Here is a 14,164-nt window from a genome sequence, read left to right on the forward strand (position 1 = left end):
TGTAAAAATTTTAAATATATATGCTGTATGTGTGTGGATTTATATATACATAATAAATATACGCAATACACACACATAGTATGTAAACAAACTTTTATTTTGAATGTGATTAATCATTTGCAGCCCTATAGTAGCCTATATTTATATTGTCATTTTACTTTCTCTCGTTCCCCGGTCGCTGACCTCATCTTTCAACACGCCATCTTGCCGTGTCAGGAGAGAGTCTCTACACGTCTCTCGTCCATTCATCACTTAAAAATACATGGCAGACACGAGCCTCCATCTCTCTGTGCCGTGGTGTGTCCATGTTTCTGTCAGGCGCTGATCTCTGGTTGGCTGCCGTCTCTCAGCCTGGCACATTGTTCAGAAACACCACCTCCCCTCGAGTTCCTCCTCGATGGCACTGACGCTGGCCTACGTTTGGCAAGGCACTAGCTGAATGTGTGCCGCCTTTTGTTGCCCAGAGAACAGGCTGATCCTGGCACAGAGTCGCTCTCCTTTCACAACCCTCCTCCCCCCGATGCCCCGGAGTCATCTGGCATCACTCCACCAGACATCAGCCCGCGTGCCCCCGCATGAGCTGGAATACTGGCGCACTGTGTGTTCTGCTCTCAAGCAACACTGCTGGTGTACTGCATACTACTGCACTGCATACTGATGAATGTTTTTGTTTATAAACAATGCATTATGCCTTATAATCATTTTAAACAGTATGCTACACTATACTATGCACTGTCTCAACCTTTGGCAGTCTGATCAAATAATGAGTTGAGAAATATATAAAAAATTGAATTGATATTCTTAATTTGTAAATGGAAAGTCTAATGCATTTTTTTTTTTGCAGTGTATGCACTCAATATATATATATTTTTAAAATATGCATGACGATAATCTTTTTAAACAGTAGTATGCTACGCTGTTGTCACATCATGATCTCACTGCACTGTGTGTGTGTAATGCAGTGAGCAATGTATTTTGCATTTGCCATCCATTTTTTTTTTTGTAAAAAATGTCTTAACTTTGGCAGTCTGATCAAATTGGAAAGTGAAATGCATTGCATTGTGGAATGCATTTTTTTTTTGTTGGCCGTGTGCACTCAATATATTTTATTGTAAAAATGTCTTAACCTTTGGCAGTCTGATCAAATAATGAGTCAAGAAGATGTTAAAAATATGGATTGATATTCTTAATTTGGAAAAGTCAAATGCATTGCATTGTGGAATGCTTTTTTTATTTCATTTGCAGTGTGCGCACTCAATATTTTTGTTTAAAAATATGAACGACAATAATCATTTTAAACAGTATCATTCTATGGTGTTGTCACATCATGACATCACTGCACTGCTTGTGTAATACAATATGAGTGATGTATTTTGCATTTTTCATCCTTTTTTTTCTTTTTTTTTTTAAATGTCTCAACCTTTGGCAGTCTGATGAAATGAGTGAAGGAGATGTTAAAAATGTGGACTGATATTCTTAATTTGTCTGTAATGGAAAAGTCGAATGCATTGCATTGTGGGATGCAGTATTTTTTTTTTGCACTGTTTACTCTATGTATTTTTTTTTTAAATAATATGCATAATGATAGTGGTATTAAATTAGCTGTGCTAAACTGTTGTCACATCATAACCTCACGACACTGCTTGTGTAATGCAACGAGCAATGCATTTTGCGTTTTTCATCCTTTTTTTTGTAAAAATGTCTCAAACATTCAATTGCATGTGTATGTCAAATACACATTATATTCTCAGAGCAGTCCGTGATGTCTCTGTCGATGAGATCTAACGTTATGTTTGCTGTTGTGCATTTTCACAGGCCGTTGTGAGTCGGTCAGGTCAGCTGGAAGGACGGCGCTCCTGATTTCTGCTGGCACGCTCCGGATCGTCTCCGTGAGTCTCAGGTGCTCATTACGGCTCGCAGCAGGTGAGCGCTCATTTCACCCGCGTCCGCTGATCTCAGTTCAGCCTCGTAACGGGGTCTTGTGTCCCGCGTCTCTGTCTGACCTCACAAACACCTTGTCATCATGCAAAGCAGAAGTTTTGCAGAAAGCCAGATGTCTGACAGCATGCTTTTATCATGTACGTTTGCACATGTTTCTTTTCTTGCGTGTTCGTGACAGGGGTGTTAATGTAACGTAAACTCTGTTTGTATTTATATTCACACGGGATATTAATTTCACAGAAAAGCAAGCAGTTTTTTGATCACATGAGTTTTACAGTATGTGAGATGAAATTGATCAGATGAGCTGCTCGCTCGATGTAGCCTATGTATCTATGTGGTGTGTAAAGTGCAGTGCAATGCATTTTGGGAAAATCTGAAGATGGCTTGTGATTGGTTAGGATTTTATGAGCTCAAATCATTGGTAATTTGACCAAACATGCATGCAGAATGTAAGATAACGCTTTTATAATGCATAAAATATACTACATGATGTTGATATTACAGCTAGAACTTTGCATTTTAGCATTATAACCACATTTATACACAACTTGTGACAGCCACATTTTTGAAAATGTCCTCAAAAATATAAATTTCTGCAGGTCTTAAAAAGGTATTAAATTTGGACAAAAAAATCATTGCATGAAAATGCATTGCAAAAAATTAATATCTTCCTCAATATTTTTCTTTATTTTTCAGTACAGATATCTAAACATCCATAAATAAATAAACATTAGCTTGAGATGCAAAATTAAGCTATGAAGTCTTGTTTTCTGAGAAATTAAGTGCTAAACTTGTTTATTTCTATTAATCACAAACTCACTCATTTTGATGAATTTCTTTGTGTCTCCTTCCATTTATTCCTTCCATTCTCTTTACTTGGTCTTAGAAAGATCTTAAAGTCTTAAATTTGCTTTAATAAAACCTCCAGAAACCCTGATGTAGTGAAATATGTGGAAAAGTGATAATTGGGCAAAATTTTGGGCTAATCACATTTTGATTTCTGCAGTTTATATGAGGGTTTCGTTAAATAATTTTAAATTCAAGTCATTTTTTTTCAAGTTTATACTAACATTTAGACATCATATGGTATGTTTATTATCAGTTTTTCTTGTGTGGATCATTGGTTGGTGTCTGTTTGTTTTTCAGTCAGTGAATTTGTCATTTATTTGTTCGTTCTTTCATTATTGTGTTTGTAGTGTTGTAATACGTCTCGTCTTCAGTGGTCAGCTGTGCTTTTAAATCTGTTCTTGTGACGTCTGGAATGAACTGGGTCTCATGTTGAGCGTTGCTTGTGTCTAGTGAAGTGGAAGAGGACAGAAGATGTCATTTTAAACTAGTGGATGTGAGATCTGTGATCTGAGCGGCGTGTGTTATTAAGGCTGTCAGCGCTGGCATATGGCACGCGCTTTGACGCTGAGCTTTTGTGTGTCTTTCATATGGATTCTGTGCGCTTTCTTCACATATGTTACAGCATCTTAAGACAGTCACACCTGAACCAAACACTCAGACAAGAGCGTGGAGCCTGACAATCAGGAAAAATACACATTAGGGTTATTAAAATGTTAGTCAAGTTTAAAACGCTCTTATAATACTCATTTGAAATCAGATTTACGTTTTGAAAGCTAATTCTTTAATTGAATAGTTCACCTAAAAATTTGTAAGTGTCTTTGGATAAAAGCGTTTGCTAAATGAATAAATGTAAATATAAAATAAAAATGCAATCATTTACTCATCCTCATGTTGTTTCAGACTTATTTGACTTTCTACTGTGAAACAAAGTTTATTTTCTTTACAAACATTTTCTTATCGTCACTTATGACGGCACAAATCTGAAGAAATTAAAAATTTATGTATACATATATAATCATAGGAAAACAAATAAAGGATTATTTTAATTATTTCAATTAAATTTAGTCCTGAATTTATTTTTGTATTGCTTTTGCCCTTTTATTTATTATTTTGTGTATTTATTTAAACTTTATTTTTGTTCTTTTTAACTTTTTTAGAAACTTTTTTTTATTATTTTATTTATTTTTTGTACGTTCATTAATTTTTGCATTTATTCCCACATGTATTTAGATCTATTTCCATATTAAGTCTGTAATTTGCTTAATATTTAGAATATAATATAGAATATAAATAGATATAAAATATTACAAAAAAAACAAACAAATGGATATGAGCTATTACGGTTTATACAAACTCGGATATAAAAGAATATCCTTGTTGATCTTCTACATACGTTTAAAGGGTTAGTTCACCCAAAAATGAAAATTAGCCCATACATTACTCACCCTCAAGTCATCCTAGGTGTATATGGTTTTGTACTTCTAATTACTGACCGTTGTTTTGTTTTGATCTCTCCGCTACGCTTCCATGTGCGTCACTTCTGAGCGGCGCATGCGCAACGCCGACCTCATACGTCATCCGCCCGGAGCTGCTTCTGTGTACAACAGGAGGCCTTTGGTCACCCCCCGGAGCCGGGTGAGACACTTTTTTTAATTTATTTTTTTATTTTTTATGGATGGGTGCTTTTTATTTCACTTCTTTTGGACTGATGCACTGCATGCATCACCCGCTGAGTGCCAAGAAACAGCTTGAAAGATCGAAGACAATTTTTTATATAACTCCGACTGGATTCGTCTGAAAGAAGAAAGTCATATACACCTAGGATGACTTGAGGGTGAGTAATTTATGGGCTAATTTCACTTTTGGGTGAACTAACCCTAAGGCGATGGGGACTGGTGCTTTCAAGCTAAAAAATATATAAAAACACCATGTATCAAAATGGTTTATATAAAACCTGCAACATATTCCAAGACTTAGGCCATATGATTTATGTTTTATGTAAGAAACTGACAAAATTTAAGTTGTAATTCACGTCGTTTGATGTTCTTTAGCTGCACAGTCCTGTTCTCTCTCTCTCTCTCTCTCTCTCTCACTCACTCACTCACTCACTCACACGCACACACACACGCGCACACGTATTTAAAAAAAAATCTTTAGTGTTTTAATGAATAAAAAGTCATACAGGTTGGAAACAACATGATGCTCATGAGTAAATTTTGTGATGTAAACATGTGCAAAGCTCATCTTTACACCGAATCAGTCTGTATTTTTGACTAATATTCTCTGATTTGTTTGATCATGAGATCTGGAAAACTAGAAGGTGATTTAGTGAAAGATTCTCTCATGTGGAGAGACATTTAGGTCACAATAAAAAAAGATGTTTGTCGTGCTTGCAGGACCGTTCATCCCAGCTGTAGTGTGTGTGTGTTTGTGTGTGTGTGAGTGTGTCTGCGCACAGAAGAAGAGGACCCCCGCAGCACAGAAATTGCCATGTCATAATTTATGACTTAAAAAGCATTAATGTTTCAACATGCAGCGAGAGGCGGCGCATTCTGTTTGAGGCAATCATTTCCTTAGTGAATGATTTATGTGTGTCATATCAAAGTTTTATAGGATAAACAGTAACATCAACACTGTGCCACAGACCTGCAGGAATTCAGCCTTCCAACTTTCACATCCAAACATTGCTCGCATTACAGAAAAACACAGAGTTTAGCACCGACTCGATGGAGAATCGAACACCGGCGCCGGGAATTTGCCACACACACACACACACACACACACACACACACACTGTGGGGAATATAAGCGTACTTCTGGGAACTTCTGATTTATTTCTATGTGATCTTTGAAAGTGCATTGCCCGTGTCTTTGAACAGGTGCAAAATTCCAAATTTTACAAATGCAACAGTAAAAAGATACAATAAGATATAAGACCATTTTGTACAATATATGTGACCCTGGACCAAAAAAACAGTCATAAGGGTCAATTTTTTGAAATTTCTGAATAAATAAGATTTCAATTGATATTAGATAAGTTAGGATAGGACAATATTTGGCTGAGATTGAAAATCTGGAATCTGAGGGTGCAAAAAAAAAAAAAAAATTGAGAAAATCACCTTTAAAGTTGTCCAAATGAAGTTCTTAGCAATGCATATTACTAATGATAAATACGTTTTTGAAATATTTATGGTAGGACATTTACAAAATATCTTCATGGAACGTAATCTTTACTTATCCTAATGATTTTTTGGCAAAAAATTAAAAATTTAGACCCATACAACGTATTGTTGGCTATTGCTACAAATATACCCCAGCGACTTTTGTGCTCCAGGGTCACAAATATCAATTTTATGTGGATTGTTAATGGGTTTGTTCTGTCATGGCATGCGGTATAAGGTTGAAAATTTGCATCCATTGCAATCCAAACATTGCATTGCAAATCATGTGAAAATGTATCATTTTTCAAAATTAAACATTTTAATCAAACTTTAATGTTTGAAACTACCGAGAGGTAAAAATCACCTGTCAGTTGCAGTGAGTGAAGAATAATTTATTTGTTATGCATTACGTACATTACGTCTTTGACAGACAGCATGTTGAAACCGCTCAGGCTGCCATTTTCTCCTTTTTGTAAACACTGTAAAATTCATTTAAATTTACTTGGAAATAATATTGCAAACCTTTTGCCTCAGAAAAAAATAGTTAATGTTATTTAGTACATTCAAGTTTTCATAAATTGGCTTCTGAGTAAACTTGAATATATTGAGCAACCTTAACTAGATTTTTTATTTTTTTTTTAGAGGCAATAAGTTTTTTGCAAGTAACTTTACAATGAAATGTAGTGATATCAGTGTGATAATGTAGTTAAAACATCCGTAAGGTTGGATTTTCCAAAATGCGTGAACTCTCCAGACCTCTGCTTTTCATAAATGCTACCGTTTATTGTGCATGTTATTTTTTGACAGACATCAATTTTGTAATATTCAATTTATGTGGTTTTGAAAACCGATGGATCATAAGGTAATAATTACTTTATTTTTTAGCAGGTAAGTATTCATTGATTAATGTCCATGAGTGTGTTGTGGATGATTTTAGTTCTAATATTTCCTCTGACAGCAAGCCTAAGGTTTTGACAGACGTAATAACGTGCGTAAGCGGGAACTGTTTGATTCTGGGGTAATTAGAAAACATTTGAAATGCTTTTTGCGTAGTTATACTCATTATACTCAATGTACTCACACTTTCATAGCTTAAATAAATGTAACTCATGATTGGCGTGTCAAAAAATTTTACATTCAGCTGTCGCAAAGTTGCTGACTTTTGAAGATCGACTTCTTTTTTTCTTTATTGCTTTTATTGATTTTATTGAAGTCTATTATTTCAACCCATGAAAATGCAGATCCTGTTGTAAATAATAGTGAAAAATAACTTTTTAAAACTTATTTTACCCTTAATTTTGTTAGTGCGGTTCTTAAAGTCTTAAATTTGAATTTTAAATGTTATATTCATGAGGATCAAGTCATTTCTTATTTGCAAGTTTTTCTTTTTGTCTAACCTGCTTTCATTTTTGTCAGTAACATTTTATAATAAGGGTTAGTTAATGCGTTAGCTATTGCAACATAAATGTTTTATAGCATATATAAATCTTTGTTAATATTAGTTAATATAATTGTTTATTCATTATTTGTTCATGTTAGTTTAAAGTGCATTAAAATTATTGATTTTAGCAATGCGTTGTAGACGTTGATGTTAACTAAGATTGATAAATGAGGTAGGTGTTGTTCATGGTTAGTTTGTTAGCTAACAAGACCTTATTATAAAGTGTTAGCTTTTGTGTATGAGTGATTGAATATCTCTCACAGACATAGTTTTGGACACATGGCAGCATGAATTCATCAGCAGCTGTACTCTTCTAACTTTCATTCACCCTTGTCCTGATTTTCTCTCTGCTAAACGTGCAATGAAACTCGAGATCTGACTCTGATATGATGCCAGGCCTCTGTGTGGTCGTTTAAGGGCAGGAATCGAATTGATTTTATAAGATTTCCCCCCTTTGCTTTACAGGTCTCTTTTTTTCCCGTTGCAAATGAAATGTAATTTTGAATGAATAATGCATCTTCCCTAAAGGCGTCCAAATATTTAAAAGCATGCAAGGGAAAAAAAAAAAGCACAAAGCGTTTACGTGACACAGGAAATTGGCATGGCATCCATCGACAGGCACAGACGCCAGCACACACAGGGGTATCAGTGTGGTGCATTATGGGTAGACGTCTGCAGGATTCTGGGATCTCAGACGCATGCAGAGAGGACACTACACTCGTTACAGCTCGTTAAAGAGCTTACCGTGATTCTTTTAACCCTGTGAGTCTGAGAGAGTGATTTTGTTGAATGTCTGGCGGATTATTGCTAATATTTTATTACCGGTGCGAGGATCCCGCTGATTCTTGATTGATTGAGTGCGGATTTAAACAGATGCTAAGCTTTATCTGTGCCAAACGGGTTTAATAATATTAAAGTTTAGTGTGTGCATCATCCTGCAACGTGACTGATTCCTCATATCATGTGTCCCGTTGTGTTCCAACCAGTAAGTTTTAATGGAAATGTCTCTGAAATGCTTGTTTCTGATTGTTTAAGCAACATTTAGCGGTCAGGTGTTTTTGTATAATGATGCTAAATTGTATTTTTGGCTTTTGTTAATGACCATTGCTGACTGTAGTGAAAATTGCTTTGTAGATCTTCACTACACTCTAAAAAATGCTGGGTTGTTTCAACCCAACTTTGGGTCAAATATGGACTAACCCAACTTTTGGGTTAAAAATTGAATGTAAAAATTTAACCCAACGGTTGGGTTAGTCCATATTTGACCCAAAGTTGGGTTGAAACAACCCAGCATTTTTTAGAGTGTATACATTGTAACCCTCTGATGGATGGTGACTAGATATAATAATTCAGAATAGTTTGGAATGATTAATTCCATATTAATCGATTTGAAACCATTATGTTCTTGTTCTGAAATGTAAAAAAACCCAAAACATTAAGGTCGCTGTTGTTATTGTTAACTAAAACTGTTCAAAATAGTTGTTGTTAATTGAAATTAAGTGTGTATATATAAACAAATATTAAATAAAAAACTTAATGTAAACAAAAATTAGAAATGTTGCCTTGGCATCTAATTGAAATAAAATGTAAGTTGAAGAATTACTTAAAAGAAAACTGAAATAAATAAATTAAAGATAAATGTAAAAAAAATAAATAAATAATGTTTTAATGAAAAAAAAACAAAAAAAAACTACATTACCAAAATTGAAATAAAACTAAATAGAAATATTAAAAAATGAAAAATAAGGAAAAAAGAACAAAAGTAAAACTAAAAATTAAAATGTCTGAAACCAAAAATAGAAAATATATAAAAAATGAAAAATTAATAAAACAAAAAAGAGCAAAAGTTAAACTGAAAATGAAAATGACTGAAATTGAAAATATAAAAAAATACTAATTTATTAGTATATAAATAATACTAAAATATCGAAAATTTTTAACATCGGATTTAAAAATTCATGCATCTCAGGGTTTGAGAAAAAAGGTAAATTTTGATTTACTCACCATCCGTATAATTTTTTTTTTCTTCCATACAATAAAAGTCAATGGGGTCCATTGTTGTTTAGACCCCAAAATAGCCTCGTTTGTCAACAAAGGCAGTCATTTATGTTTGGAATGATGACAGAATGATAATTTTTGCATTAAAATGTGATGAACAAACATGTTGATAGATGTATAGATGCTCAAAATTCTCTTTTTCCAGCAAGAAAAAGAAAACATCGGTTGCTGTATAGTTTATTTTGTGATAATGACGGACTGACTGTACATTGTCTCTTACAGACACTGCAGCAGTGATTTTAGAAATGCGTTTCATATACGACTTCATAAAAGATCCAGTTTTCTTTGTTCCCAGAAGAAAAGCAAAAATGAACGTTTTCCTCTGATCCGGGGAGCAAATATCTGATTAACATTCAGTCGTACTTTATCTAAGCAGAATACATCATCAGGTTTGGCATCGGACCCAATCAGACCATTGAGAAGCTTCCAGATTTATTCAAGCGCTGCCAGAAACGGCCCTGTCCGCGGGGAGCTCTGATTGGTCCTCCATTTAGATCGCGCCGACCCACAATGCATTCTCTCCCGGTCCTGTTCTACAGTTTAATCTGCGTCCACATTCAATCTGAATCCAAATCAGCTTCCTGTGTTTCTTTATGACAGGGACAATTAAGAGCACAGCGGATCTGGAAAACCAGCCTTCCTGTCCAACAGCTCATTGTCATGGAAAATAAGATTAAATCCATAAAGATTATCAACAACTAACAGAAGCAAAACATATTAGAGTTTTATTAGAGTGCCCTGCTTTAAACAATTATACAAAAATGTTTTTATACAAAGTAAATTAATGGCCATTTAAAAAAAAGAAGCTTCTCCTGCGAAAATATTAGAATTTATTAAATATCAATTTGAAAAATGGTATATAATTTAATTTATTTATTTTTATTTTTTACATTTAATTTAATTTTTTATTTTGAATTTAATTTAATTTAATATTTTTATTTATTTAAAAATGTTAAATTATTGTATACAATTCACTGAAATATTGTTACTATATTTAATCTTATTTTTAAATGTTCTCAAGCCTTTGATATGGTGTAAAATGACAGATCTCACAACAGAAATGGGCTGCGCTTTACAATATATTTCCATTTGTTAACTGCATTAGTAACATGAAAACTACTTATGAAATACTGAAAATTGCTTATTACTTATAAATATTTTAAGATTAATTTATTAATCTTAGTTCATGTTCACATTTACTAATTATAAAAATTATATAAAATGTATGTATATAACATTATATAATTAATTATTAATTATATCAATTATTAATATTGTATTAAATATTAAAAAGTTGAATCTGTTAGAATCTGGATTTTTGTCCTGAAAATATTGTATAATTGTATGCAATTCATTGAAGTACTGATATTTTAACGTTTCCTATAAAAATAGCCTTTATTGTTGATATGGTGTGAAATGATACATTTAAAAATGTCAGTTTTAGTGTAAAAAAAGAAGTATTCAGCATGCATCATAAATTACAGTCTGCAAAGGAGTGTAAAGATATGTTCAAATACTCCGTTTAATGTCAAAGAACTTTACATAAACACAAGTTTGTAAACAAATATGCTTTTTTTCCTCTCAAAATCCTATTTTCTGTCTCTTGTATGTAGTAAAGCACCCACAGATGTAGCTTAAAACATCTGGATAATGTTTGCATTTTCACTCTCTAGCCATGACCTTGAAATCAGGGTGAGGCATCAAATAATGTCACAGATGTGAAAATGTGCTGAGAATTGAACAAATAGCTGTAATCTGCCTCGGATTCAGACAGGAATCATGTTTTTGTGGTGGGTTTCTGCTGATTAAGGGGAAATACAAGACTTCTTCATCGTAGAAAGGGTCATTGAAAGCAAAAACGCAATGAAATGCATCATATTTTGTGAGAAACTCTGACATGCTTGAGCAAAACAGACACAGTTTTTGGAATCGGCACCCAAAATGAGTAAGAAACGTGTTGGATTGGATATTGGATATGATGCATGCTGTGTTTTAGGACTTCACCAGGATCTGGTGTGATTTCAGGACGGGTCTCTCCTTCACATGAGGTCAGTGTGTCTGCGGCCGGTAAATGACTGCATGCAGTGCCGTGAGTGTATTCGCTTCATTTGCTGTTATCCAGACATCTGTCTGTCTCTCTCTCTCCCTGCAGGTTTGTGTTTATGGCATTAGTGCTGTCTCACATGGCTGTACTTCACAAGGAGGATATGTGTAATTATATTAAACATGCTCCATCTACTAATATATATATATTGAATTGTAATCTTTATTATAATATTAATTTATAATATTTAATATGACTTTATATTATATTTAATGTTTTTTTATTTCAGAATAATAAAAATGTTTGTGCGTGTAAAATTTATGAAATTATATACATTTCATTTATTTTATTTTACATATATGCTTGCTAGTGCAATGCTGTAGTTTAAGCTACATTAATGCATATGTTTTTTTGTATATAATACATTTATATATAATACATTTCAGTTTATTAATTGTTAATATTATGTAATTATTTATAGAAGGTTTAGCATAATTTGAAATCTCAGAGGCTCCTTTTACAGAATAGTTACAAACATGTTTGGGAACCTGTTTGACGACAAACTCTTCTATAGAATATTCATATTCAGAAAACGTCCCCATGAGTTTTAAATGACAGAAGCTTAGCTCTAGTTGTCTGTCTGTTGTCTGCAAATGCACAATATTTTATGCTGTGTTTAACAGCTAATTAGAATGCGACAAGACCTAAAATCAATATACAGAACCAGGATCTTTCTGCATGTAATATGAGGGGTTATATAAAGTTAATGAAAGTCTGAGGTGTGTGTGATGTTGGGCTGCAAACATAATTCAGGAACTCAGTGCAGTTTAATGCCAGCTGAGACCCACAGCCATCTCTCTCTCTCTCTGTCTTTTTCTCACTGTTTTAAGGCTGTAGGCCATGCAGAAACGCTCTTCTGTTATCACTCATGTTTTCTGTGCTCACTGATGTCTCAGCTCTCTCTGTCTATGTGTGTGAGTGTGTGTGCGTGTGTGTGAACGGATGTCTCTCTCTCTCTGCAGTTCGAGGTCATCGCTCAGCCCTGATCTCACTGACCTTTCAAATAAAGAGTCAGAGAATCAGTCTAGAGTCTGTTTCTTCTGTGCTAGATTATTTGGGAGATTGAGTTCTTGCAGTGTTATGATTATGGATTGATGTCACAGCTCAGCCGTTCTGTTGCTTTATATTTCTCTTCAGCTGTTCTGAACCCTACATAGACAGCACCCTTCAAAGGGAACGTCCTGTGGGTGATTTGGACACTCAGTCTTTTTAATTGGATTGAACTATTTTATTGATAACCTTGGTTTTATAATTATAGATGATAAAATTTAAATTTGTACCTTGAACGCAATACAAGTCGCTTTGGATAAAATGCATAAATTTAAATGTTTATCATTTCTGTTTTTGATTTTGCAGAGAGATGTTTACGGTCATCAGTGAGGAATGAGACGGATCCACCTGCAGAAAAAGTGATCTTTCAAGGCAAGTTGGTTCATATTGGCAACGAACTTGGGCAGAAGTTTTCAGTCATACTATTTAATTGAATGTCAAAATATTAAATTTTTTAAATCTACTTGAGAAACTCCAATTTTCAGCTACATAACATATCAGTAACAAATCGTAGACTTTGTTTTTAAGAAAAAAAATCTTAGCTTTAAAAAAAAAATAGCTTAAAAAAAAATCGAAAAAATTGAAATGCTGAAATAAAATATTTAAAAACCTGTTTTATTGAAAAATAAATATAAAAAAATATATATTTCAGCTCATTTCTCAGCCTTTACTTTAACTTACTACTTACTTAAAGTACTGAAATAACTAAAACTAAACAAAATGAGGAAACTATATTGGCATAAAAAATAAGTTAAACATATATTCACAATACAAATCTTTGTTACTACAAGAGAGCTACATTGCATCTGTATACAACATGCAACTTTTACGATCATGGTTCATTTTTAGAAACCGGCAGATGCAGTAATACACCAGTGACAGAGAGAATCTGTAATTATTGTAAGTTAACATCAGATATTTCTGTGATAGAAGATGAGAAGCATTTCTTGTATGATTGCTCTTTGTATGTGCATAAGAAATATTTAGGTGATCTTGTTCTTGTTGGTGATGTCTGTATTGATGTGTCAAATGTATGCATGGAGATTGGCTTTGTATATATACCATAGAATGAAGGAAAGAGTATCTGCTATGTCATTGTGATCTTGTGGAACTATGGGCCGAGAGGCCATATATTCCTGAAAATTAACTTGAATTAATGAATACTAAAAAATAATAAAATGACTGAAACTAATATTAGAGTGAAAGTCAAATAAAATCTAGTTGGCAAAACTACAAAAGTATATCAAGGATACTAAAATAACATTGGGATCCAGTGCATGTGCAGTGTGGAACCAAGGCTGGCGGTGACTGCTTATTGGCTGTTTTCTTTGGAAGGTGGGGCTTACTCTTCTAGAGTTGCCATATTTGGGCCTTCCTTTTTCTCCCTTCATTATAATAGCAGTGTTCTGTCTTAGCTATATAGAGTCTCTGTTTTCACTTAAAGCACACTGAAGCATCTGTCTGTCTGTCTTTCATGTTGTAGACAGCTGCAGAGATGATGCTACTACAGTCTGCCAGATTCAGAGACTGTAAGAGGTACAAACCCACCGCTGGGACTGT

Source organism: Sinocyclocheilus anshuiensis, unplaced genomic scaffold (assembly GCF_001515605.1).
Source record: "Sinocyclocheilus anshuiensis isolate Anshui unplaced genomic scaffold, SAMN03320099.WGS_v1.1 scaffold1151, whole genome shotgun sequence".
In the NCBI taxonomy this organism is placed as follows: domain Eukaryota; kingdom Metazoa; phylum Chordata; class Actinopteri; order Cypriniformes; family Cyprinidae; genus Sinocyclocheilus; species Sinocyclocheilus anshuiensis.